The 23414-nt window shown below is 45.0% G+C and overlaps 1 long non-coding RNA gene across 1 annotated transcript in view; it reads right to left on the minus strand.

Annotated features, from left to right (window-relative positions):
* Nucleotides 1-348: 348 nt before the first annotated feature.
* Nucleotides 349-23414, minus strand: part of LOC138407816 (uncharacterized) — a 33331-nt gene continuing 10265 nt past the window's right edge. The window contains exons 2-3 of the long non-coding RNA XR_011241135.1: nucleotides 499-566; nucleotides 349-417 (exon numbers count right to left, since the gene is read on the minus strand). This is a non-coding gene — a long non-coding RNA (uncharacterized lncRNA). The remainder of the gene's footprint in view (nucleotides 418-498; nucleotides 567-23414) is intronic.

Raw genomic sequence — 23414 nt, forward strand, 5'->3', positions numbered from 1 at the left:
TCATAGACACAGCTGGATGAGGTTTGTGTGACACAGAGTCTCAAACCTACAAAGCAAAGACACATACTCTCTTTTCAACGTTGGGGTCAACGACTGCACAGTCAGGAGTTTCGAGCTCAGCAACAGTGTTTAGTGTCTGTTCCGTCTTCGAAAGCTTGACATACGGCATGTCATCATCCTGCTAGCTCTCACATTTTCTCTTTCTGTGGAAAAACAGAAAAAACACAGAAAGCATGAATTACCAATGTTTAAAACTGTGAGGAAAGAAAAGAACATGAAAGCATCTCAATCAAAGAAATATAAATTCATGACAGAAAAGGTGACTGTGAACTAGTCAGGCAGACTTACTGTGAGTGGCGGTTGTTCACGGGAAAAGGAAGTCTGTCTCCTGGAGCCCCGTAAACCCCCTTTCCTTTGCTACATAAACACAATCAGACACATAGAAACAGTAGCTCAGAGGTGTTTGTGTGTGTTTGCATTAATGTGTGCGATACTTACAATAATCCAACAGGAGCCAGCCTCACCTCCAGGTGTTTGGTCAGCTTCCCTGATGGCACATTGTTGAACTGGAGACAAGAACAGACACAAAATAAGAGATAAGACAACCTGCATCCTCTGTGTCATCTGTCCCCTTGGTGTCAGAGAGTTAAAACCACCACCACACACATTTATACCTAACCCAGCCTTGTATAATCTCTGTCCTGATCTTAATATTGTCCTCCTGAACATGATGAACCAAAGATGAATAATATCTGTAACCTGTAGTTGCCCTGTGGTGTTTCCCAGAACTCTAAAGCACAGCACTATCACTGACACCACTGATTCTTTAAACAACCACAGAAGAAATCAATCATGCACAGTTTTTACAATTTAATGAAAGAAGAATTTCTTCGTGCCAAACGGGAGGTTTCTACCAATGTAAACGTCTCTATACTCAGTCAGGTTCACTACTCTGAGTAATCATGAATTACGACCTCCTCCATTAATAAGTATCTTTCTTGATACAGGTATTGATAAAGTTCCTCTGAATCGCTCTCTAACCTATAGTTAGTACCTTACCTGTGTCTGGTTGTGAGGCCCTGCCTGGCTGAACACGGGGCCTGACTGCAGGACCAGCTCCGTCTCCCATCTAGCCCTAATGTAATCAGTTGAAGCACTCGTACAGTCTCTGAGGTTTTCATATAACACAGATACCACCTTGATTTTTGACCCATTATATACTCGCATTAGTACATCTATCACTCCGTTTAATATTTTTGCACTCCCTATTTCCCTTATGATATAATCCCTTAGCTGTAGTTATCTAAAAAAATATCCTAATTTTTTAATCCATACATTTCTCTAAGGTCCTGAAAAGACATTTCCATTCTTTAGTATTGTACACATGGCAGTGATTCCCTTCCTCTCCCAGTTCCTGTATGTCAGGTCACTCAAGTCTGGCTTGAATCTTTCATCATATGCAATCCAGCTCAACAATCTCACTTTCTTTTCCAATCTATGCCTTTTATTGAAATCAGCCCAGATAGTCAGTGTGTGGGAGGTTATTGGATCTATTGAACCTTTGAGTAGTTTTTATCAATGTAATGTTGCCCAAAAGGGATTGCACTGGTTTGCTAGCCACCCTCATCTCAATCTCTTTCCATTTGGAGTTATAATGCTTGTCACACCACTTGACCAAGTTGTGCTGCCTCATAATAATCCTTTAAATTTGGGAGTGCCATACCCCCCCGATTCTTAGCCAGTTGGAGCATGCTATATTTTATTCTTGGTTTTTTACCACTCCAAATGAACCTCGATATCAATTTGTCCCAGGTTTTAAATCTTTCTAACTGTATCTTGACAGTAAGGGATTGGAAGAAATACAATAGCCTCAGGAAAATGTTCATTTTAATAATGTCAATCTTTGAACTGAACTCCAGTGATATGGTCGACCATTTCTCAATATCCTCTTAATTTGTATATGAATCTGATCACAATGAAAACATGGCTGGAATTATCTTCTGAAGATGGCTTATCTGTTTTGTTAGGGTTACCCCAAGATATTTTATGCTTTCTGACTTCCATTTCCATTTATAAGCATTTGTAATTTCTTGGGAAGGGGTATAATTAAAAGCCAGAATCTGTGTTTTATTCACATTTGTTTTATATAATGAGTGGTCTCTGTATATCCTTATATACTTAAATGTGTTAGGCTTGTATCAGGTCTTTCTAAATATATTATTACATCATCTGCAAACAGACTTATTACATGTTTTTGTTTTTTAATATGTATTCCCTTTATTTCCTCACACTGTCTTATAGCCTGTGCCAGAGGTTCAATGTATAAGTCAAAGAGGAGAGGGGACAGGCAACATCCTTGGCGTGTTCCCCTCTGTAGCTTTATGCTTTTTGTTAGACTACCATTCATTTTTATTCTAGCTATAGCATTCTGGTTTATTGTATTGCTGCATTTAATGGCGAAAGCCTTTTCGCCATCAAGACTCAGCAATATAGCCTTAGTTTCCTTCATTTGTATCGAGTTTACTATTTGCAGGGTCCTTCTTATGTTTGCTAATGTTTGTCGTCCCGTAGTAAATCCAGTTTGGTCCTCGTCAATTAATTCTTTCATGAAATTATGATCTCTCCTTGCTATAATGGATGTGTATATGTTGTAATCTACATTGAGCATAGAAATGGGTCTGTAATTGTTACAATATTCTGCGTCTTTACCCTCTTGGGGATTACAGATATGATTGCTTCATTACATGAGGGTGGCAATCTACCTTCCTTAAGGGCAGTGGCGGTTCTACATTGAGTGTCCCCCCCGGGCGAGGGGTGTTATATAAAGTAGAGTTATGTGTATAGTCTTTTTCCTTCGGATGCAGTTCACGCCATACATCAACCAGTCCATGTTCCTTCAACGACATGTTTACAAATTTAGATATATGTGTCTTATTTCTTTTTATACTTGTTGTGTCTACCCTATGATCCATTATCATATTAAAATCACCAGCACATATCACTATACCTTCAGATTCTAAGGCCATGACTGGGAATAATGATTTAAAGAATTGTTTAGTACTCTCTGGAGGGGCATATACATTAATTAACGTAACCATCTCTTCCTGTAGTTTCCCCTTCACTATAATATATCGTCCTTCTGTATCCTTGATTTCTTTTAGACATTCAAATTTAGTTGAGTTTTGTATAAGTATTGCCACACCTCTTTTGTTCCTTTGTTTACAAGTACTGTAATAGGTGTTTCTAAAACCACATTTCTTCAGCTTTTCATGCTCTTCCTGGGAAAGGTGTGTTTCCTGCATGAAGATAACTTGAGCCTGAAGTTTTCTCATTTTCAAAATGATCTTAGTCCTTTTAATTGGATTATTTAACCCATTAACATTTAACGACACTAATGATATGCTGTTCATTTATAGCTTTGGAAAATGGCATTATACTCCATGATATATATATATATATATATATATTATATACCATGAGAACAAACAATAGCCCAAAGAACATTCAGCAACTCAGCAATAAAAAAAAAAATCTAACTAAGAATACAACAGTAGGCACTTGCCCCCCACGTTTCCCCCGTGGGTTGAGGGGAAATTCAGATGAAATATGGGGGCCCCTCCTTAGTGAGGTCCATTCTTGTTATCCAGATTCTCTTGAGCATCTGTCTCATTAATTCAATTCAATTCAATTTTATTTATATAGCGCCAATTCATAATTTACATTATCTCAAGGCACTTTACATTTAAAGGTCAAGACCTTAAAACAATATTAACATAAAGAAACCCAACAGTTCCCACAATGAGCAAGCACAGGCGACTGTAAAGAGGAAAAACTCCCTCATTAACAGGGAGAAACCTCTGGCAGAACCAAGCTCAATGTGGGCGGTCATCTGCCTCGGCCGGTTGGGGTGAGGAAAGAAAAGAAAGGGGGGAGGAAAGGAGAGATGGGTGGAAAGCGGGGGGAGAGAAGAGAGAGATGAGGTGGAGAGAGAGAGACCAGGAATAATTGGGCTGACTATAACAATAACAATGTAGTGATCTACAACAGGATTATATATATTAATGAATTACTGAGTTATTGTAATTAATGATAACAATGGTGATGGTAGTCGTTGTTATCCTGCAGTCCCGGTGCCAGAGTTATCTGAAACGAGAGAGAGAGAAGAGCCAGAGGGACTATGGGAGGACAAAGTGACACTTTGACATGATGACATGTTAAAATAACTAAATAAATAAATAAACAAGTGTGGGGGGGCAGAGAGACAGAGAGACAGAGGGAAGTGATGAAGTGCTCAGTGCATAATGGGAGTTCCCCCAGCAGTCTAAACCTATAGCAGCACAACTAAGGGATGGTTCAGGACTCACCTGATCCAGCCAAAACTATAAGCTTTGTCAAAGAGGGAGGTTTTTAGTTTGACTTTAAATGCTGGGACAGTGTCTGCCTCCCGAACCCAGAGTGGGAGCTGGTTCCATAGGAGAGGAGCCTGATAGCTAAATGTTCTACCTCCTGCTCTACTCTTACAGACTCTTGGAACCACTAGAGAGCCTGTGTTTTGGGAACGAAGTGATCATTATAGCTCACACATACAGTGTCCGATCAGTCCTAACAGTGAAGACTGAAGACCTATATACAATCTCTTAGATTATTTGTCTTCAGTGTCTAACATGTGTTATCTTTCACTTACTTATTCATTTAGATGCACTTACATACTTTATTTGTCCATTCCTCGGTATTTCTGTAGTTTATGTTTTGCTCGTGTTGCGGTGTCCTCTTTGTTTCCTACCTGTTGCCATGGCCACGGGCCAGTGTCCCAGTGTATCCTCATTCTGGCCATTTGTGTTTGGAAACGGATTTCTCTCTCTTTTAAAACTTTCTTAATTCCCGCGTACTCCTTTCTTTTCTGAATTATTTCCGTGGCATAGTCACATTATTGGAAATAGTATTAATTAGGTGATAAGTTGCAACATCATGTCCCACTTGGAGATTAGCCGTGCTGCACTGCTGCTGTGCCTGTGGAACAAAGAAGAAATGAACAATTAAGCCACAGTATCACTAATTCCAGCTCTGTCCAACAATCCATATATAATAGCTCCAAAGACTCCTGGAAGAGACATTGTCCTACCCTGAAGAGCAGTCATCCACAGGAGGAAAACACAAAAGGTGGCCACCTCACAGCCCCAGTGGTGTGACTACTCTTGGAGATTCTCCCATCACAGTGTCCTCTCCATGCAGTCTTTCTGAATCTTCATCTGACGTGGCTGGCTGGAGGGGTGTGTGGACCAGTTCACATGTGAGAACAAAGCCTTTGCAGGGACTGGAGAATATGCTCTGCCTTTTGGGTGAGGATAAATCAATATTTATGCGAAAAAAATGGATGCGACTAAAGAGGAGATGGAGAGCCCGTCATCAGCAGCGATCACTTAAATGACGTTGACTGTTGTGCTGTGCTCCACGAGGAGTCAAAAATAATGCTATTATTAATGACTTTGCCTCACACAGAGCACCAAAAATGTTGTGATTATGTACTTTCCCTTGCGCAGGGTACGATTTTGTACTTTCCTTCATGCGGGGCACCATTAAATGGTTTGCTTTTGGGCATTCAATAAATGTGGCTATCAGAGAAATATTAAATATTAATATTAAAAATATTAATATTAAACTGATAAAGGATAAATCGGGGCACCACCCTTCAAAGGAAGGGAAGAGATAGCCAATTTAAGGAATAAGTCTTACTGACTACAAATTTGGAACTCTGATTAATAATTAAATAAATAACTATAACCAAAATTACCACATCAATAGCTAGCAAAGTGGAAGGATATGGAGTTCTTGACAGTTTAGAGATTGGTAAAATTCACACTTATGCAACATTAATGAAGATGGAGTTGTGAGACCATGTGGCTGAGATCACATGTATGTGTTAAGTTTGTGGAAATGAGTGTGTGAGGTGTTGGTTCCAGGTTAAAGAAAGTAGTTAGATGCATGCAAAGAAACTGATCAGTATAACAGAACTAACATTAACTTTCAAATAACATATTACCAAATATCACAACAACGCAATTCAAACTTATAAACATCACATGGAATTGAAATAGGACTAAACAGTCCTTTGCTTAGCCTAGCATAATAATAGAGCCCAGTTGTGTTACCCGTCCATGAAAAAGAGGGAAAGGTCCTTTTTGGATGTGCTGTTTGAAGTCGAGTGAAGTGGTCTTGTTGGTTTGTGGCTCCTGTTGTGCATCTGCTGGTCAGACCTTGTGTCGTGGCCAATTGTGCTGAAGTTCTTAGGCAGGCTCTCGCGTCGCTGCCTTTGGAAGGTTTTAGCAGTCTGCTCCAGGCAGGCCTGCTGGAAGTTGAGGAGCTTGTGTAGGGAGGAAGTCTCCCTGGCTGGGAGAGCAGGGCCAGAACCTACTCCACCAGGAGCGGTCAGCAGGGGAAGAGGCAGAACAGAGAAGAGAGCTAGGAAACTCGGCTTATATTGGCCTTGTGACCTCATGGGTCATGGGGCACACAGTGACCAATAGTGGTTGAGAGTTGTCTTCAGGAGCAGTTTTACCACCTATATGTGAAGATGAAGCACCCTGGGAGACTGAGTTCTGGAAGCTCTCCTTTGTCTCCAGAGCAAAGGAAACATGTGGTCAGGCTTTTGACTACACATGTAGGCCCAACTATGGTTCACAGATACCAGGTCCAAACATGACATTATGGCTTCATTGAATGAAAATGTATTTAACCTATCTCCATGTGCTTCTTCAGGTTGGACGGGGAGTTTTTGAATGCCAATATTTCAGTCTCTCTCTGTAGGCATAACAGGCACTTAATCCGGTAGGAAGAATCTTTCACTCCAACGTAAGAAAATATTTATTGAAAATACGGCCGGTGTAACGTTATCTTCATCACCACCACGGAGTTCACCAAGTTCGCCACTTTAGTCGAGATGCTCGTCATCTGCTACCGGAGCATTAACGTTAGCAGCAGAGCAGCAAGTGCTTCCATGATGGCATCAATAATGTGACATGCCCGTGTAGTAAAATTTCTGTTCATTACACTGTGTCACATATGAATGTCACTATGTACCTTTAATCTGCACTGCAAACTGAGGAGTGATTATAACATAAATTGCTAATGATTACAATAAGTTTAAGACAGATATTACGAATCATCAAACGAATCAAACAATATACTCTATGTGTAACAATCAGTATGTAGTGTATGTATAACTTGTGTGAAGAAATGATAATCTTTTTTTTTTTTTAAAGGCAGTCTGACAAGAATGAAATATAATGGTGTAAAATCAGAGACAAATATCTTTTAAAAAATAGTAAATGGTTTGGACAGATATAATGGTGTTAAGTGAAAGAAAAACTGTGTAAAAGAAAAAGAGACTCATCATGGTACGGTAGGGGCTCTCCAGAGGGAAAGTCCCAGCTCCAAGGCCAAAGTAACCCCGGTGCTTGGAGACTTTCCAGGGGGAAGGTCGTAACAGTTGTGGCCCTTAAGGATAGATAAAGCGGAGCAACACCACTGTTAGTCAGAGGTCTTCTGGTGCAGCTCCGGCTCGCTACTGAATGCTCTCAGGTTTTGTTGTCGACAATAAAACTCTGCGGCTTTTAAGTTGACTTCTACTGCTTTTTTAAATGACTGAATTTTTGGACTTTTGGACCACGAGTGGAACTTTTTCACCACAACACCCAGACAAGCGGGACTTCTTCTTCTTCGTGCTTGGCGGTTGACATGACAATGAATGTGTTGTGTAGTGTATATGAAAAAAGAAGCTAACAGGCAAGCTAACTCAGAGGAACAAACTTTACTCTTTCTTATTCAGGTACCAGTCACAGTCACTCTCTTCTTCATGGGGTACATCGAGTGACACTGCCACCCACTGGCATAATATATATTGCAGGCACACGTATATACCACAAAATGTTTACGGCATTACGTCACCAACTCAAATTTCTTCTGATTTTAATTTGTAGTAATGAGTAACGAAGATGGTTGGGAGAAATGTATTGGAGTAAAAGTACACATTTTACTTAGGAAATATAGTGGAGTAAAAGTGAAAGTTGTCAGAAATAAAAATAACAAAGTAAAGGACAGATATGTGAAATTTCTACTTAAGTAGAAATGTAAAGAAGTATTTGTACTTCTTTACATTACAACACTGGGTAAGGTCAGCTCAGGTGCTGTTGGATGGGCGCTGCTGACTACTTCCAACACTGTGGTTTTCTCAACCCCAGAGCGTGGCGGATTCTCTTCCAGAGTGAAGTCTTCTTTGGTTTCTCAGGGAGAACACTGGAGAGAGACTTCTCCTCAGTGACATCATCCTTACTCTCTCCATTGAGCTCCCGACTGGAAACATCAGCTTCATGACATTGGCAGACTGTGGAGGTGAAGGGGCGGAGAGAGCACCTTCACCTGCACCACTGAGGATCAATCAGCACAGGTGAGAGCTGTTAGCTGATTGATCCTCAGACTTTAAAAGGAGGCAGCAGAGCTGCCTCGAGGAAGGCTCTGAGAACACTGAGACTCGAGAAGGCACAAAAAGAACACGGAGAACACTGGGTGAAGCTGAGAGGTCCAGCAGGTAGTGCTGGACCGTTTAAGTTACATGTGTTGTAAGTTTCAGTTGGACCTTAATAAAAAGATGTTGCTAAACCCACATTGGTTGGACTGGTTCGTCTCTGGCTGTCGTGAGGGGAACCCGGTGGCGTGGTCGAACGCCACACTGGCGCCTGAACAGGGACCTCACACAGCCAGAGACAGGGAGTGGGCCGAGACGATGGAGATCCTGAGGCAGACGCAGAGGCAGACGGAGGAGCTCCTGAGGCAGACGGAGAGGATGAGGCTTGAGCGCCTCACCTGCGGCACCGAGCTGGAGAGGGCGGGGAGCGCTGGTCCCCGATCGGCGGTGAAGCCGATGGGTCCGGCTCCAGGGTCAGCGGGGAAGCTGACGCCTCCGGTTCCAGCGCTGAGGTCGGCGGGGAAGCCGAGACCTCCGGTTCCGGTGCCTCGGTCGGCGGTGAAGCCGACACCTCCCGGGCCGACTCCTCTTCCTGTTCCCGTGTCAGCGGAGAAGCTGACGCCTCCGGTCCCGGTGCCGAGGTCGGCGGGGAAGCCGACACCTCCCGGGCCGACTCCTCTTCCTGTTCCCGTATCAGCGGAGAAGCTGACGCCTCCGGTCCCGGTGCCGAGGTCGGCGGGGAAGCCGACACCTCCCGGGCCGACTCCTCTTCCTGTTCCCGTGTCAGCGGAGAAGCGGACGCCTCCGGTCCCGGTGCCGAGGTCGGCGGGGAAGCCGACACCTCCGAGTCCTGCTCCTCTTCCTGCGCCGAGGTCAGCGGAGAAGCGGACGCCTCCGGTCCCGGTGCCGAGGTCGGCGGGGTCTCCCGGACGGCGGCGCGCCACTGTTCCGGGTTCCAAGGTGCCCGTGCGGCGGCGCCCACCTGCTCCGGGGTCCAAGGTGCCCGTGCGGCGGCGCCCACCTGCTGAGGGGTCCAAGGTGCCCGTGCGGCGGCGCCCACCTGCTGAGGGGTCCAAGGTGCCCGTGCGGCGGCGCCCACCTGCTGAGGGGTCCAAGGTGCCCGTGCGGCGGCGCCCACCTGCTGAGGGGTCCAAGGTGCCCGTGCGGCGGCGCCCACCTGCTCCGGGGTCCAAGGTGCCCGTGCGGCGGCGCCCACCTGCTCCGGGGTCCAAGGTGCCCGTGCGGCGGCGCCCACCTTCCAGGCCGCCTGAGGGATGCCGCGTCCCGCGACGCCCACCTGCTCGACCCCCGGAGCGCCTCAGTCGGTGGGCTGGGTTCCTCCCCTGGCCGGATGGGAGGGGGGGGAGTAGTTCAGGCCGGATAGCTCCCGGGCCTGAATTTGACAGTGGGGGTATGTGGAGGTGAAGGGGCGGAGAGAGCACCTTCACCTGCACCACTGAGGATCAATCAGCACAGGTGAGAGCTGTTAGCTGATTGATCCTCAGACTTTAAAAGGAGGCAGCAGAGCTGCCTCGAGGAAGGCTCTGAGAACACTGAGACTCGAGAAGGCACAAAAAGAACACGGAGAACACTGGGTGAAGCTGAGAGGTCCAGCAGGTAGTGCTGGACCGTTTAAGTTACATGTGTTGTAAGTTTCAGTTGGACCTTAATAAAAAGATGTTGCTAAACCCACAATGGTTGGACTGGTTCGTCTCTGGCTGTCGTGAGGGGAACCCGGTGGCGTGGTCGAACGCCACACAGACCACATTGTAAGAAGCTTTGAGCTTCATCAGCTCTTCTTGGAGAACCTTCTTCTCCTGGAGCTCAGTGTTGAACTTCTCCTGGTTGGTAGTCTGATTTTGACAGACCTCATGATAAGAATCTCTGAGCTTCATCAGCTCTTCTTGGAGAATGTTCTTTTCCTGCTTCTCCTCCTGGAGCTCAGTGTCGAACTTCTCCTGGTTGGTAGTCTGATTCAGACAGACCTCATGATAAGAAGCTCTGAGCTTCATCAGCTCTTCTTGAAGAGCATTATTCTCATCCTGAAGCAGATCGCTGGTTTGAGTCTCCTTGTCCATGGAGTCAATCTTTTGGCTGTGAGCTTGCCTTTCCTCCATCTCTGTCACCACAAGCTCAAGCCTGCTCAAATCCCTTTTCAAAAGGGCCACCTTCTCCTTCAGAGCCACATTGATCTCTTCCAGAGCCTTCACCTTGTTGCTTTGTACTGCCAGTTTGCCATTGTGGGCTTTAGAGTGAGCTGTCATTTTCTCCTTCTCCCTAATCAGAAGCTCATCGTTCTGTTTGAGCTTCTCTTCCAGAGCCTTCACCTTGTTGCTCTGTACAGCCAGTTCAGCCAGTTATCCATTGTGGGCTTTAGAGTGAGCTGTCATTTTCTCCTTCTCCCTCATCAGAAGCTCATCGTTCTGTTTGAGCTTCTCTTCCAGAGCCTTCACCTTGTTGCTCTGTACAGCCAGTTCAGCCAGTTTGCCATTGTGGGCTTTAGAGTGAGCTGTCATTTTCTCCTTCTCCCTCATCAGAAGCTCATCGTTCTGTTTGAGCTTCTCTTCCAGAGCCTTCACCTTGTTGCTCTGTACAGCTAGTTCAGCCAGGACACCAATGTGGGCTTTAGAGCGAGCTGTCATTTTCTCCTGCTCCCTTATCAGAAGCTCATCATTCAGTTTGAGCTTCTCTTTCAGAGCCTTAATCTCAGACTGCATTGTTCCACATGCCTGAAAAATTTGACACCAAGATGGCGCCACGAACGGTCGCCTCGGTGTGTTGGTGCGCACTTTTGTGTTTGTTTTTAGTATTTAATTCTGTTTACTGCGACCCTACACGGATTACTTTCACGATGGACGAGCTTCTTTCCATCAGGGACACAACACCATCCAATTTATGTCCCAACTTTATCGCCTCTTCCGTGGATTTAGTGGACTTACTCATCAAAGGTGCGGTGGTCCTCGGACACGCAGTGAGACTTCGGCTGAGACGACGAGGGAAGCGCGCTGGGGCCCTGGTGCGCTTCAGGGAGCGGGGATTACGCTCACCTCTCCCGAGCATCCTCCTCTCCAATGTCCGCTCGCTGTGCAATAAGATGGACGAACTGCGCCTCCTCATCCGGACAAATAGAGACTTTTCCCTTACTTCTGTCTTGTGTTTCACGGAATCGTGGTTGACTGAAGCCACACCGGACTCCGCCGCACAGCTGACCGGCTTCCAGCTGTTACGCGCGGACCGCGACCCGATCCTCTCACACAAGGCAAAAGGCGTTTGTTTTTATATAAACCAGGGCTGGTGCAGCGACGTGAAAGTCATTTTACAGTCCTGTTCTCCGGACCTGGAAACTTTTTTCATTACCTGCCGACCGTTCTACTCTCCCCGTGAGTTCACCTCTTTCACCCTGGCCGGCGTGTACATCCCCCCGCAAGCTGACGTGCGCGAAGCACAACGACAACTCGCGGAGCAGGTACTGGGGGTGGAGAGGAGGAGAGAGAACACTTATTCCCCTGTTATTGTCCTCGGGGACTTTAATAAGGGGAACTTATCTCAGGAACTCCCGAAATACAAACAGTTGATCAAATGCCCGACCAGGGGGGAGAACACTCTTGATCACTGCTACAGCACCATCACCAAGGCGTATCATGCAGTTACCCGCGCTGCTCTGGGCCTGTCCGACCACGCTCTTATTCACCTGATCCCAGCCTACAGGCAGAAACTCAAACTTTCTAAACCTGCTGTGCTGAGATCCAAGAATTGGAGCAACAGAGAAGCTGTGGAGGAGCTGCGTGATTGCCTGGATAACACTGACTGGGACATTTTTAGAACTGCTTCCAACAGCCTTGATGAATACACAGATGCAGTGACGTCATACATCAGCTTCTGTGAAGACAGATGTATCCCAACACGCACCAGGGTGAGCTATAACAACGACAAGCCCTGGTTCACTGCAAAACTCAAACAGCTTCGTTTGGAGAAGGAGGCGGCCTTCAAGAGTGGGGACATGGATAGTTTCAGACTGGCAAAATACTCGTTTGGCAAGGAGATTAAGGAGGCCAAACGACAGTACTCAAAGAAGCTGGAACAACAGTTTGCAGCCAACGACTCCTCGTCAGTCTGGAAGGGGCTGCGAGTGATCACCGGCTGCAAAACCAAATCCCCCCACTCTGTGGAAGACCTGAAACTTGCAAACGAACTGAATGACTTTTACTGTAGATTTGAAAGACAATGGACCAGTTCTAACCCAGACTCCCAGCCCCCCCACACAGCTATTACACCTCTTCACCCCAGCCTGGACGAAGACTCAACCCCCCTCCCCCCGCTCACACCTCTCTCTATTCAGGAGAGAGATGTAAACAAGCTTCTGAAGAAGTTGAACCCCCGCAAGGCACCTGGACCCGACGCTGTCTCCACCTCCACACTGAGGCACTGTGCAGACCAGCTTTCGCCAGTGTTCACGGACATCTTTAACACCTCACTGGCTGAATGTGCTGTACCCGCCTGTCTCAAAACATCCACCATCATCCCCGTTCCAAAGAAGCAGAGGATCACAGGCCTTAATGACTACAGACCTGTCGCCCTGACCTCTGTAGTAATGAAGACCTTTGAGCGCCTCATGCTGACCCACCTCAAGACAATAACCAACCACCTCCTCGACCCACTGCAGTTTGCCTACAGAGCCAACAGTTCCGTAGACGACGCAGTCAACATGGGACTCCACTTCATCCTCCAGCACCTCGACTCCCCCAGCACCTACGCCAGGATCCTGTTTGTGGACTTCAGCTCCGCATTCAACACCATCGCCCCAGCTCTTCTCCGTGACAAGCTGACACAGCTGAGCGTGCCTGAGCCCACCTGTAGGTGGATCTCTAACTTCCTGACTGACAGGAAGCAGCGCGTGAGGCTGGGCAAGCTTGTCTCTGAGTCACGGACCATCAGCACTGGAGCCCCACAAGGTTGTGTGCTCTCCCCTCTACTGTTCTCCCTCTACACCAACAACTGCACCTCCAGCCATCCCTCTGTCAAACTCCTGAAGTTTGCAGATGACACGACCCTCATCGGATTAATCACCAATGGGGACGAAGCCGCCTACAGAGAGGAAGTTAACAGCCTGGCTTCCTGGTGCAGCCAGAACCACCTGGAGCTGAACGCTCTAAAAACTGTAGAGATGGTGGCAGACTTCAGGAGGAGCCCAGCCCAAACTGCCCCCCTCAGCCTGTGCAACTCCCCAGTTAAAACAGTGGAGTCCTTCAGATTCCTGGGGACCATCATTGCACAGGACTTGAGGTGGGCGGAGAACATCACCTCCATCACCAAGAAGGCCCAGCAGAGGATGTTCTTCCTGCGGCAACTGAGGAAATTCAAAATGCCGCAGAAAGTGATGGTTGAATTCTACACAGCCATCATTGAGTCCATCCTCACCTCATCAATCACCGTCTGGTTCGCTGCCTCCACTGCCAAGGACAAGGGCAGACTGCAGCGGATCATAAGGTCAGCTGAGAAGGTCATCGGCTGTGACCTGCCGGCCCTCCTAGACCTGTTCCACTCCAGGACCAGTAGGAGAGCAGGCAAGATCATTGCTGATCCCTCACATCCCGGTCACCACCTGTTCCAGAGACTTCCCTCCGGAAAAAGGTTTCGGGCCATCAGGACTAAAACCTCTCGCCATCTGAACAGTTTTTTCCCCGTGGCAGTGGGGCTCACAAACAAGCCCCCTGCATCACACTGACTCTGCACCGCACTGACTCTACCCCACCACACCCCACCACCTGCACATAATTTATAATTTATTACTACTCTGTTACTGCATATATGTATATACTTTACTTTATTTTATTTTATTTTATTCTATTTTATTTTATACAATTTCTTATATATTGTTGTTTTTCTACATTGTTGTTTTATGTACATAAGTAGTGCACCAATTACACCAAGGCAATTTCCTGTATGTGCAAACATACCTGGCAAATAAAAGAATTCTGATTCTGATTCTGAATTCTGAAATAGAAACATGGAATTAATTATTAAAAGTCCACTCAACACAACCTGAACATACATTTCTAAAAAAAAATAATTCTTACCAGGATGTCCATTTTGGTAAAGGGGGATTTGTAGTTATGAGAGCAGTGTCTTCTTGATGAATATTTAATGAACAAATCAGCGGTTGTCTCCGTAGGCAGGATTGTTGTCTTCACTAATGAGGACTGTGGTCTTCTCAGTTGACGGTCTATTATTTTCACAAGCTAATAACTTGAAGCAAGGGAACTTGTTATTTATGTTTGGTAGTTCAGAGGACCAAAGAAATATCCTTTAATGTCTAGAGTTTCTGGTTCTTTGATTGGATTTGATAAGGATTCAGGCCAGCAATCCCTTTGATGGTTGCCGCCACATCAATTATCAAAGAAGATTTTTAAGAAGCAACCGTTTCCATGGCAATTTTTATAACTGCACAACATGGCGGCCCCTGGGGGTTTATCAGGTTGACTTCTATATGATGCACATCACTGCGGAGCATACACAAATCCTGAGCTAGGCGGCTACTATACACATGTTGCACTGATAGCTGCAAGTGATCCCTGTCTGAGACTGCGGTTAGTCTCTTGACCAAATGAAGAAAATCAATCAAGGATTTCAGATCCATTAGATAATGTGTGATATGCTTGAGGGAATTAATTAAATATGCTATGAAGTGTTAAATTAAGTATGTAGATATGTACATAAGCATCAACAAAATATAAGTCTATGTGTCAGTAAGTACATAGTGTGAAATCTTAACAGCACAAGCATTATAAAATAAATGTAGTAGGATGAAAATAAAATAATGAAAATGGAAAACACTGTAGAGCAGCTGTAGTCAACTACTTTACCATCACCGGGAAGTGGGTACATTTTTGCAAACTAATTGTTGCATTGTGTGTCACTGAGAGCATGGGGAATTGTGCATTTCTGCAGCATGTTTGGATGCGTGTTTGTAAAAAAATGTGTGTGTGTGTGTGTGTGTCAGGAAAGTGTGGACCTTGATGCTGGCTGGTTTCTAAAACTGATGCGAAATAATTGAGAGGATGCATATTTACATGTTGATCTATGTGATTTTAGTGTGTGAGAGCTATTGATGCACAACACAGGCACTGACATTCTGTGATTAAGTATTGTATTGTTGTGTGTTGTTCATGTGTTCAATGTGATTTTACACTGCAGATAAAGGTTTCATATTTTAATTTCATTCATAGATTCATGGCTATTGAGCAGTGCTTTGTGAGTGTTGGTCGAATACTGTCACTGGCATAAAATATTAATGAAAATGCATATTATTAATATTTGTATGTGTGTATATTAAATCAATACAATTGTCAATGCTTCTGCAGATGTGTTTGACTGTTTCCATTTAATTTAATTTACTATGTTCCACTTAATACTGGGCTAAAAGGATTGGTTTATGTAATATTTATGTCTTTGTTATGCACATTAGTCATCCAATCATTACTGATTTGATGATATAGAGCTCAATCTGAATGCAGACAATTATTTCTTCAATGCAAAATATATTTTAAAAATCTTGCCTACATTTGTTTACATATGATAATGAACAAAAATAATAACCAACAGATTAGACACATCTCACACAATTCATTGACCCTCAGCATCCAGCCCTTCATCAGCCGTGAGTGTGGCACATTATGTCATTCTTTGTCGTATATGGTCATCAATAATTTAATAATAATTGATCTCAGGCTCCCTCTCTGGAATCGAACCCTGAATCCCTGTTACCTGTGGTCATTGTAGGCACAAAAAGTACCATTGAAAGTTGATAGGGCAGACATTCGAATGAGACGTCGCCACCACGAGGGCCAGCGATCAGTTCGAGGTCATCTAGTGTCACCAAAGCAGCCGGGGCACCACGGGTCTGATAAATGCACACGTCCCCGAAGGTCAGCGCCCGTTGGGGAAGCGGAGAGCGGGCGGGGAGTGGAGTTCGGTTGGGGGGGTGGGATTTTGCGGAAGTTATTTTGCAAAAGGGGTAAGAACTCATACATTGCCTGGTACACTGGCGCTGACAAGTCGAAAAATGTTGCTTAATTTTGCCTTTATACACCAAATTAAAGATTAGACTCTCCTCTTCCCAACAATATCAGCTTTCCTCAAAAATTATTGTTGAAGGTTTTTCATAAAATACCAAGAAGGGGCGCCATATTCTGTAGAATTTGTTTTCTGATCCCCGAATAGTGTATCTAATCTTCTCTAGATTCATGCAGGATATCATTTTCTCTGAGCCAATGTGAACAGCAAGGAGGAGCTGGGTCCTTCCACTTAAGTGAAATAGCTCGTCGGGCTAGTAAAGAGGCAAAAGCAAGAAAGTTGAGCATAGCTTTATGTAAGTTCAAATCTGGAGCAATGCCAAAAATACTAGTCAAGGGATTGGGCTCAATTCGATGATGGAGGATATCTGATAACGCATGGAAAACATGTCCAAAAGTTACCTAAAGAGGGACATGTCCAATACATGTGGTAGAGTGAGGCAGGTGCGCCTTTACATTTATCACATGTAGGGTCGACATCAGGATACATTCGCGCTAATTTGGTTTTTGATATGTGGATTCGATGCACTACTTTAAATTGTAAAAGTGCATGTCAAGAACACATAGAAGAGGAGTGTATCCGATCAAGCACCGAGTCCCATGTGTCCTCTGTAAAGGTGTAATTTAGGTCTTGCTCCCAAGCAGTTCTTATAGTTGCCACTGAAGAGCAGTGCAGTTTGGAAATAAGGTTATATAGATTGGACATGATACCTTTAGAGGTGGGGTTAACAGAAAGAAATATATCAACAGGGGTAACTGGGGATTTATAAGGAAATTGGGTCATTAAGCGCTATATAAAAGTCCTAATTTGTAAAAATCTAAAAAAGTGGGTTTTGGCAATGCCAAAAAGTTTCTGTTAGTTGAGAAAAGCTCGCAAAACAATTATCAATGTATAGATCTTCAAAGCATCTCAAACCTTTTCTGTGCCAAATATTGAATGCGCCATCAGCCATTGAAGGAGCAAATAGATGGTTAGCAGCAATTGGGCTTTTAAGTGAAAAAAGCTGTAGTCCAAAACTTTTCCTAAATTGGCCCCAGATTAACAGGGAGTGTTTAACTACTGGGTTGCTCTTGGGAATATCCGAAGCAAGTGGAAGTGCGGCACCTAAGAGGGCAGGTAAGGAAACAGGGTTACTGGCACAGACCTCCATTGTAACCCAGGCCGGGGAAGTGGGTTCGAGATGGAAATGTCTCCAAAATAACAAACACCCAATATTCACTGCCCAGTAGTAGTACTGGAAATTAGGCAGAGCCATTCCCCCTGCCTGCTTGGATCTTTGGAGAAATGCTTTCCGCAGCCGAGGGTGTTTACCATTCCAAATGTAAAATATCAATAATGAGTCAAGGGCTCTAAAAAATTATTTGGGGATGAGAACGGGAAGACATTGAAACAAGTAGAGGAACTTTGGAAGCAATGTCATTTTAATCGAGTTTATTCTTCCAATAAGGGACAGAGACAAAATCTGTTTTGCCTGATCAAATAAAGTGAGAAAATTTGATTTAAACAAGTTTTTGAATTCTTTGGTGACACAAATTCCGAGGTAATTAAATTGATCTTTCACCACCTTAATGGGAGATGGGTATAGTTAAGTTTAAGAGCTTCTTTATTAATTGGGAATAGTTCGCTTTTATTTAAATTGACTGCCAGGATTGGTTGGGGTGAGTGGAGAAAAAATATATATAGGGGAACAAAAGGAAATAAAGGGGGGTGGAGTCACAGTCTCTGGTCATGGGCTTGAATCCAGCCTGGGAATCACCACCTGGATGTTGGCATGGTCTTCCAAGGGCGCGTTGGTCCCGGGCACTCCTACCTCCCTCATGGTCCAACATGTGCAGTAGTAGTAGTGAACATGGCTCCAAGGTAAGAAGAGGTCCTCAGGTGAGAGTGCTGGTGGTTGCATGACCCTTAACGTTAACCCTGCGACAAACCGGTGACCTCACTAGGTCCATCCCTCATCAGGACCCGAGCCAGGATGGGTTCCGGAGAGCCGCACAGCATGGACCAAGGAGGGGAGGAGAAGACCCAAGGAATTAGAGACATGTAATAAGATACAATAAAATAAACAAGGCAGAGAGAGAAGAGAGAAGGTGCTGGTTTCTGGTGCCTGATGGGTGATCCCCCAGCCGTCTAGGCCTATAGCAGCATAACTATGGATGACTATGGCTCATGACGTATCCACGCTTGTAAAGTCATTTTGAAAGAATTACTGGTAGTGCTGGAAGTGTGTAAATCTCAGAATCACTTTCTAGTTAACTTTGAGCCTTTTACCACGATAACAATATACCTCTTCATGGCCCAACAACTCACACCCCGGGCAGGGTGGGGATAAAAGCCCAGCTGGCCCCTAATGCAAACAACAGACCCAATACAAAAGTGATTTAGACTTGAAGGGAACAGTCTTGATTCTATGAGCTTCTAAAATATACCGTGTAAACAGAATGCTGTGCTTGTGTTGCCTATTGATGAACAGTTCTGACTTGCAGTGCCCGCTCTCAATTTCAAGTCAATGTCATTGCCACAAATTTTTCAAAACATGAAAAGGCCCACTTAACTATCTTATTATTACAAAAGTGAATTTTCAAGAAAAAAGTTTCAAATGGTTTTCATTGTCTGTTACACAAATAAACCAATTCCAGAAGTACATGTTGACATTAAATCTGCTCAACTTTCGAAATACAAAAAATTGGCTAAAAATAGTCTATTGCCGGGAATCGAACACAGGCCTTCTGCGCTAAACGTCCCTAACACGTTCCCATTCATTCTCTATGGTAGTGCTAAATCACTATGGACGTAATGCCCCTCCCGGCGACTGAACATTATGGCGCTGTTTCAGCTTCATCTCTGTCTCTCTTCCTCGACTTTTCCTTCAACTTCCGTGACTGAAGAACAACAAACTACAGCAGATGTTGCTCTACAACTACTTTACACATGTGATGTGTTTTATTCAGCAAAGGTAAGAGACTGTTTGACTAATGACCAGATAAATGACGGGCAAATGTATGTGTTACAGTATCTCTTTGTTTTTTATATTAAATTACATCCATCTCTGTGATTTTCTGTTACTGTATTTGTACATGATTTTTGATGATATATAGGATATATTTCTTGGCTTAGACTAATAAACTAAAAAAAAAAAAGAAGATTATATCTATCAATGTGAATGTGTACAAATAAAGTCTATTGTTGTCTTGTTGTCTTAAGGCCTCAGCCCCCTCCACTGTCCCCAGCAAAGTGAAAGGACAGTCAAAAGTTTTATTTAACAATTTCTACACTGTGACCCATGATGTGTTTTTCAGCATGTAAATAGAATACAAAGTAAATGGAGGAAGTAAACAGTACTATACTGGTTGTAACTGAACCATTGATCTTTTCAGGAATCTACATGCTAAGATCTCCTCTGCCCCTCATATACGTGAACAACCACACAGTAAGATGTATCATACGGCTAATCTTGAGTATTATTGGGCCCCAATCCGCTCCTCCTTCAAGATGACCCTCATCTTGCTCATCATGAACAATCTGCTGCCCATCACCAGGGGGACGCCTCTCATCAGTGAGTGTCCGACCCCTGTGATGCTGGAAAGGGAACATTTCTTGGTAGAAAGTAGTTCCACTGAAAAGTGTGTCAATTATTTGGTCAACGGGAAAGTGTGACTTTAAAAGAAATTATTAATTTGTTTAATTTATTGTGAACAACAGGTTCCTCGAGTTTTATTGTAAACATCATTTCCAACACAAGATCATAGCTAAGATACATGATGTTATTGAAAAGTTGACTGAACTGTCGTACGTCCTGCAGACGTTTTCTTCTGCATCAGTCTCATCCTGATGGTGGCCAGTCTGTTGGAGACGGTGCACATCACTAACATCCAGTTCAGGGCCAGTCAGTACAGTGCCGTGCCATACTGGCTCAGCGTCCTCGTCCTACAGTATCTCGCTGTTCTTGTGTTCATCCCTCCAATGAAGAGGAGCAACACAGTCACAGTCTTCTTTAACCCAGCTACTAGAGGTATATTGATATTATCTATACAATTTATATATTTATATCTATATATTATTTATATAAATTATGCTGAACAAGTCATGAAAACTTTAATCAGACAGTTGGAAGAAGTGGTTCTGACCAAGCAACATTCAGTGGAAGTAGAGCAAAACTGCTGTCCTCTTTCAGATGATATTTCTTCTATTCGTCTTTTACAAAGTACCCTGAGCAAATAGATAATAATGTATGAGATGGAGAACATCTTTTCCTCCTCTACAATCCCTCTTTTCTAGATCCTGTGCAAACTTGATGAATGGAAGGGGAGGAACCCATTTAATGTGGATGCAGGTGTGGATTCAGTTTTTTAAATTTTTTTCACTTTCACAGGAAATTCTCGACATTTTATGTAAAAAATATGTTCCTCTCCATCAGGGAATCGACCCCGGTCTCCCGCGCAGCAGCCGTGGATTGTTTAGCTAAACGGCCCTAAACACATTCCCATTCATTGTCTATGGAAGTGCTAAACTACTATAGACGTAATGCCCCTCCCGTAATGTCACTGAAAATTTTGGCGCTGTTTCAGCTTCATCTCCAGTTCTCGGGAGTCAGGGTCGAGGGGAAGTCTGAACAAATGAGTCTTGAGTCTTTTGCGGAAGATGGAATGCGATTCCGCTGTCCTGACATTGGTCGGGAGTTTGTTCCACCACTGATGTGCTAAAACAGAGAAGAGTCGCAACTTCGCTGAGTGGGCTTTGTTTGCTCTCAGTGATGGGGGTACCAGTCGGCCAGCTGATGTAGATGAGCAAAGTGTTCTCGCTGGGGCATGTGGTCTGACTAGTGTTTGAAGGTAGACAGGTGCAGTTGCATTGACGGCCTTGAAGGCCAGCACCATCATCTTGAATCGGATGCTGGCCCCAACAGGAAGCCAGTGGAGGTCACGGAGGAGGGGGGTCACATGGGACAATTTGGGAAGATTGTAAACGAGGCGCGCTGCAGCGTTCTGGATACGCTGCAACGGTTTAGCTGCAGAGGCTGGGAGTCCAGCCAAGAGGGAGTTGCAGTAGTCCAGGCGGGAGATGACCAGTGCTTGGACCAGGAGTTGCGTTGCGTCTTTTGTGAAGAAAGACCGGATCCTGCGGATATTGTAGAGGGCAGACCTGCAGGATCAGGCCACAGCAGTGATGTTGGGGGGCGCAGGACAGTCCATCGTCTAGGATTACGCCCAGGTTCCTTGCCGTCGACGAAGATGGTACCGTGACATCCTCGACAGTGACTTACAGGTCCATATGAGGGCAGTATTTCCCCGCGATGAAGAGCAGTTCAGTTTTCTAAGGTTGAGTTTGAGGTGATGCGTAGCTGTCCAAGCGGAGATGTCTGCCAGACATTCCAAGATGCACGTCACAACGTGGGTGCTGGAGGAGGATGTGGGAAGAGAGAGGAACAGTTGGGTGTCGTCAGCATAACAGTGGTAAGAGAATCCATGCGATGTGATTGCAGAGCCTAGCGATCTAGTGTATAGTGAAAACAGAAGTGGTCCTAATACTGAGCTTTGAGGGACACCAGTTTCCAGAAGGCAGGGATTGGACAAGGAGCCATTCCATGTGACCTGAAAGGTGCGATTTGTCAGGTATGATGTGAACCAGGTCAGAGCAGAGTCAGCAATGCCAAGTTCAGCCAGAGTGGAGAGGAGGATTTGGTAGTTGACTGAGTCAAACGCAGAGGATAAGTCAAGGAGAATGAGGACTGACGAGTCGGACGAGGCTCTGGCGGCACCGAGAAACTCAGTCACTGTGAGGAGGGCCGTCTCAGTGGAGTGACCAGTCCTGTAGCCTGACTGATTAGGGTAAAGGAAGTCATTTTCTGAAAGATAGGAGGACAGTTGGTCTTAGACTGCATGTTCCAGTGTTATAGAGAGGAATGAAAGAAGAGATACAGGTCTGTAGTTTCAGATGTCAGCTGAGTCTAGGGTGGGTTTCTTTAGGAGTGGCTTTACCATGGCTGTCTTGAAAGGAGCTGGAATAATGCCTGAAGTGAGGAAGGAGTTGATCGGAGTGGTGAGGAATGGCAGGATGTCATGAGAGATGTCTTGGAAAAGGGAGGAGGGAATCGGGTCAAGGGAACAGGTGGTGGCACGGTTAGACGTCACTAGCGTGAGAACATCTTCAGAGGAGAGAGGGCTGAAGCAGGTAAGGCCATCAGAGGTGAGGTTTGGGGGAGGTGCTTTCTGGATGGGCATAGGAGTAAATGAGGAGCTGATGTCTTTTACTTTCTTGGTAAAGTAAGTTGGAAAGTCATCAGCAGTGAGGGAGGAAGGAGGGGGAGGAGTAGGAGGGGTGAGGAGAGAAGAGAGAAGAGAATAAGGAGAATATTTTCCTGGGGTTGGAGGCAGAGGAGTTGATCTTTGACAGGTAGAAGGCAGATTTAGCTGCTGATACTGTTGAGGTGAAGTCAGAGAGGATGTGGTGCTAATGGGCAAGGTCATCAGGATGATGTGATTTTCTCCATTTTCTCTCTGCTGCTCGTAGCACCGATTTATTGGTTCGCAGAGATTCAGACAGCCAAGGAAGGGGGGGGGGGGGGTGATCGTGCCGGTAGGTAGGTGAGAGGATATAGAGCATCTAAAGAGGACAAGAGAAGGATAGCAGAGTGGAGGAGGCTTCCTCAGTAGACATTAGTGAAAATTGGTCTGTAGATGGTAGTGAGGAAAGAACAGTAGAGGAGAGAGCAGAGGGAGAGAGGGATTTCAGATTGCAGCGGGTAGTTCCTCCTTCTCGACCTGTTTGTCTCGGGGAGTGTGAAAAGGAATAGGCAGATTAGAGTGCAGCTGGAGTGGCAGTGTTTTCTGGAGTGATCCAGGTCTCGGTAAGGGCCAGGAAGTGAAGAGTCTGCAGGGAAGCA

Source organism: Paralichthys olivaceus, chromosome 5 (genome assembly GCF_024713975.1).
Source record: "Paralichthys olivaceus isolate ysfri-2021 chromosome 5, ASM2471397v2, whole genome shotgun sequence".
NCBI lineage: Eukaryota > Metazoa > Chordata > Actinopteri > Pleuronectiformes > Paralichthyidae > Paralichthys > Paralichthys olivaceus.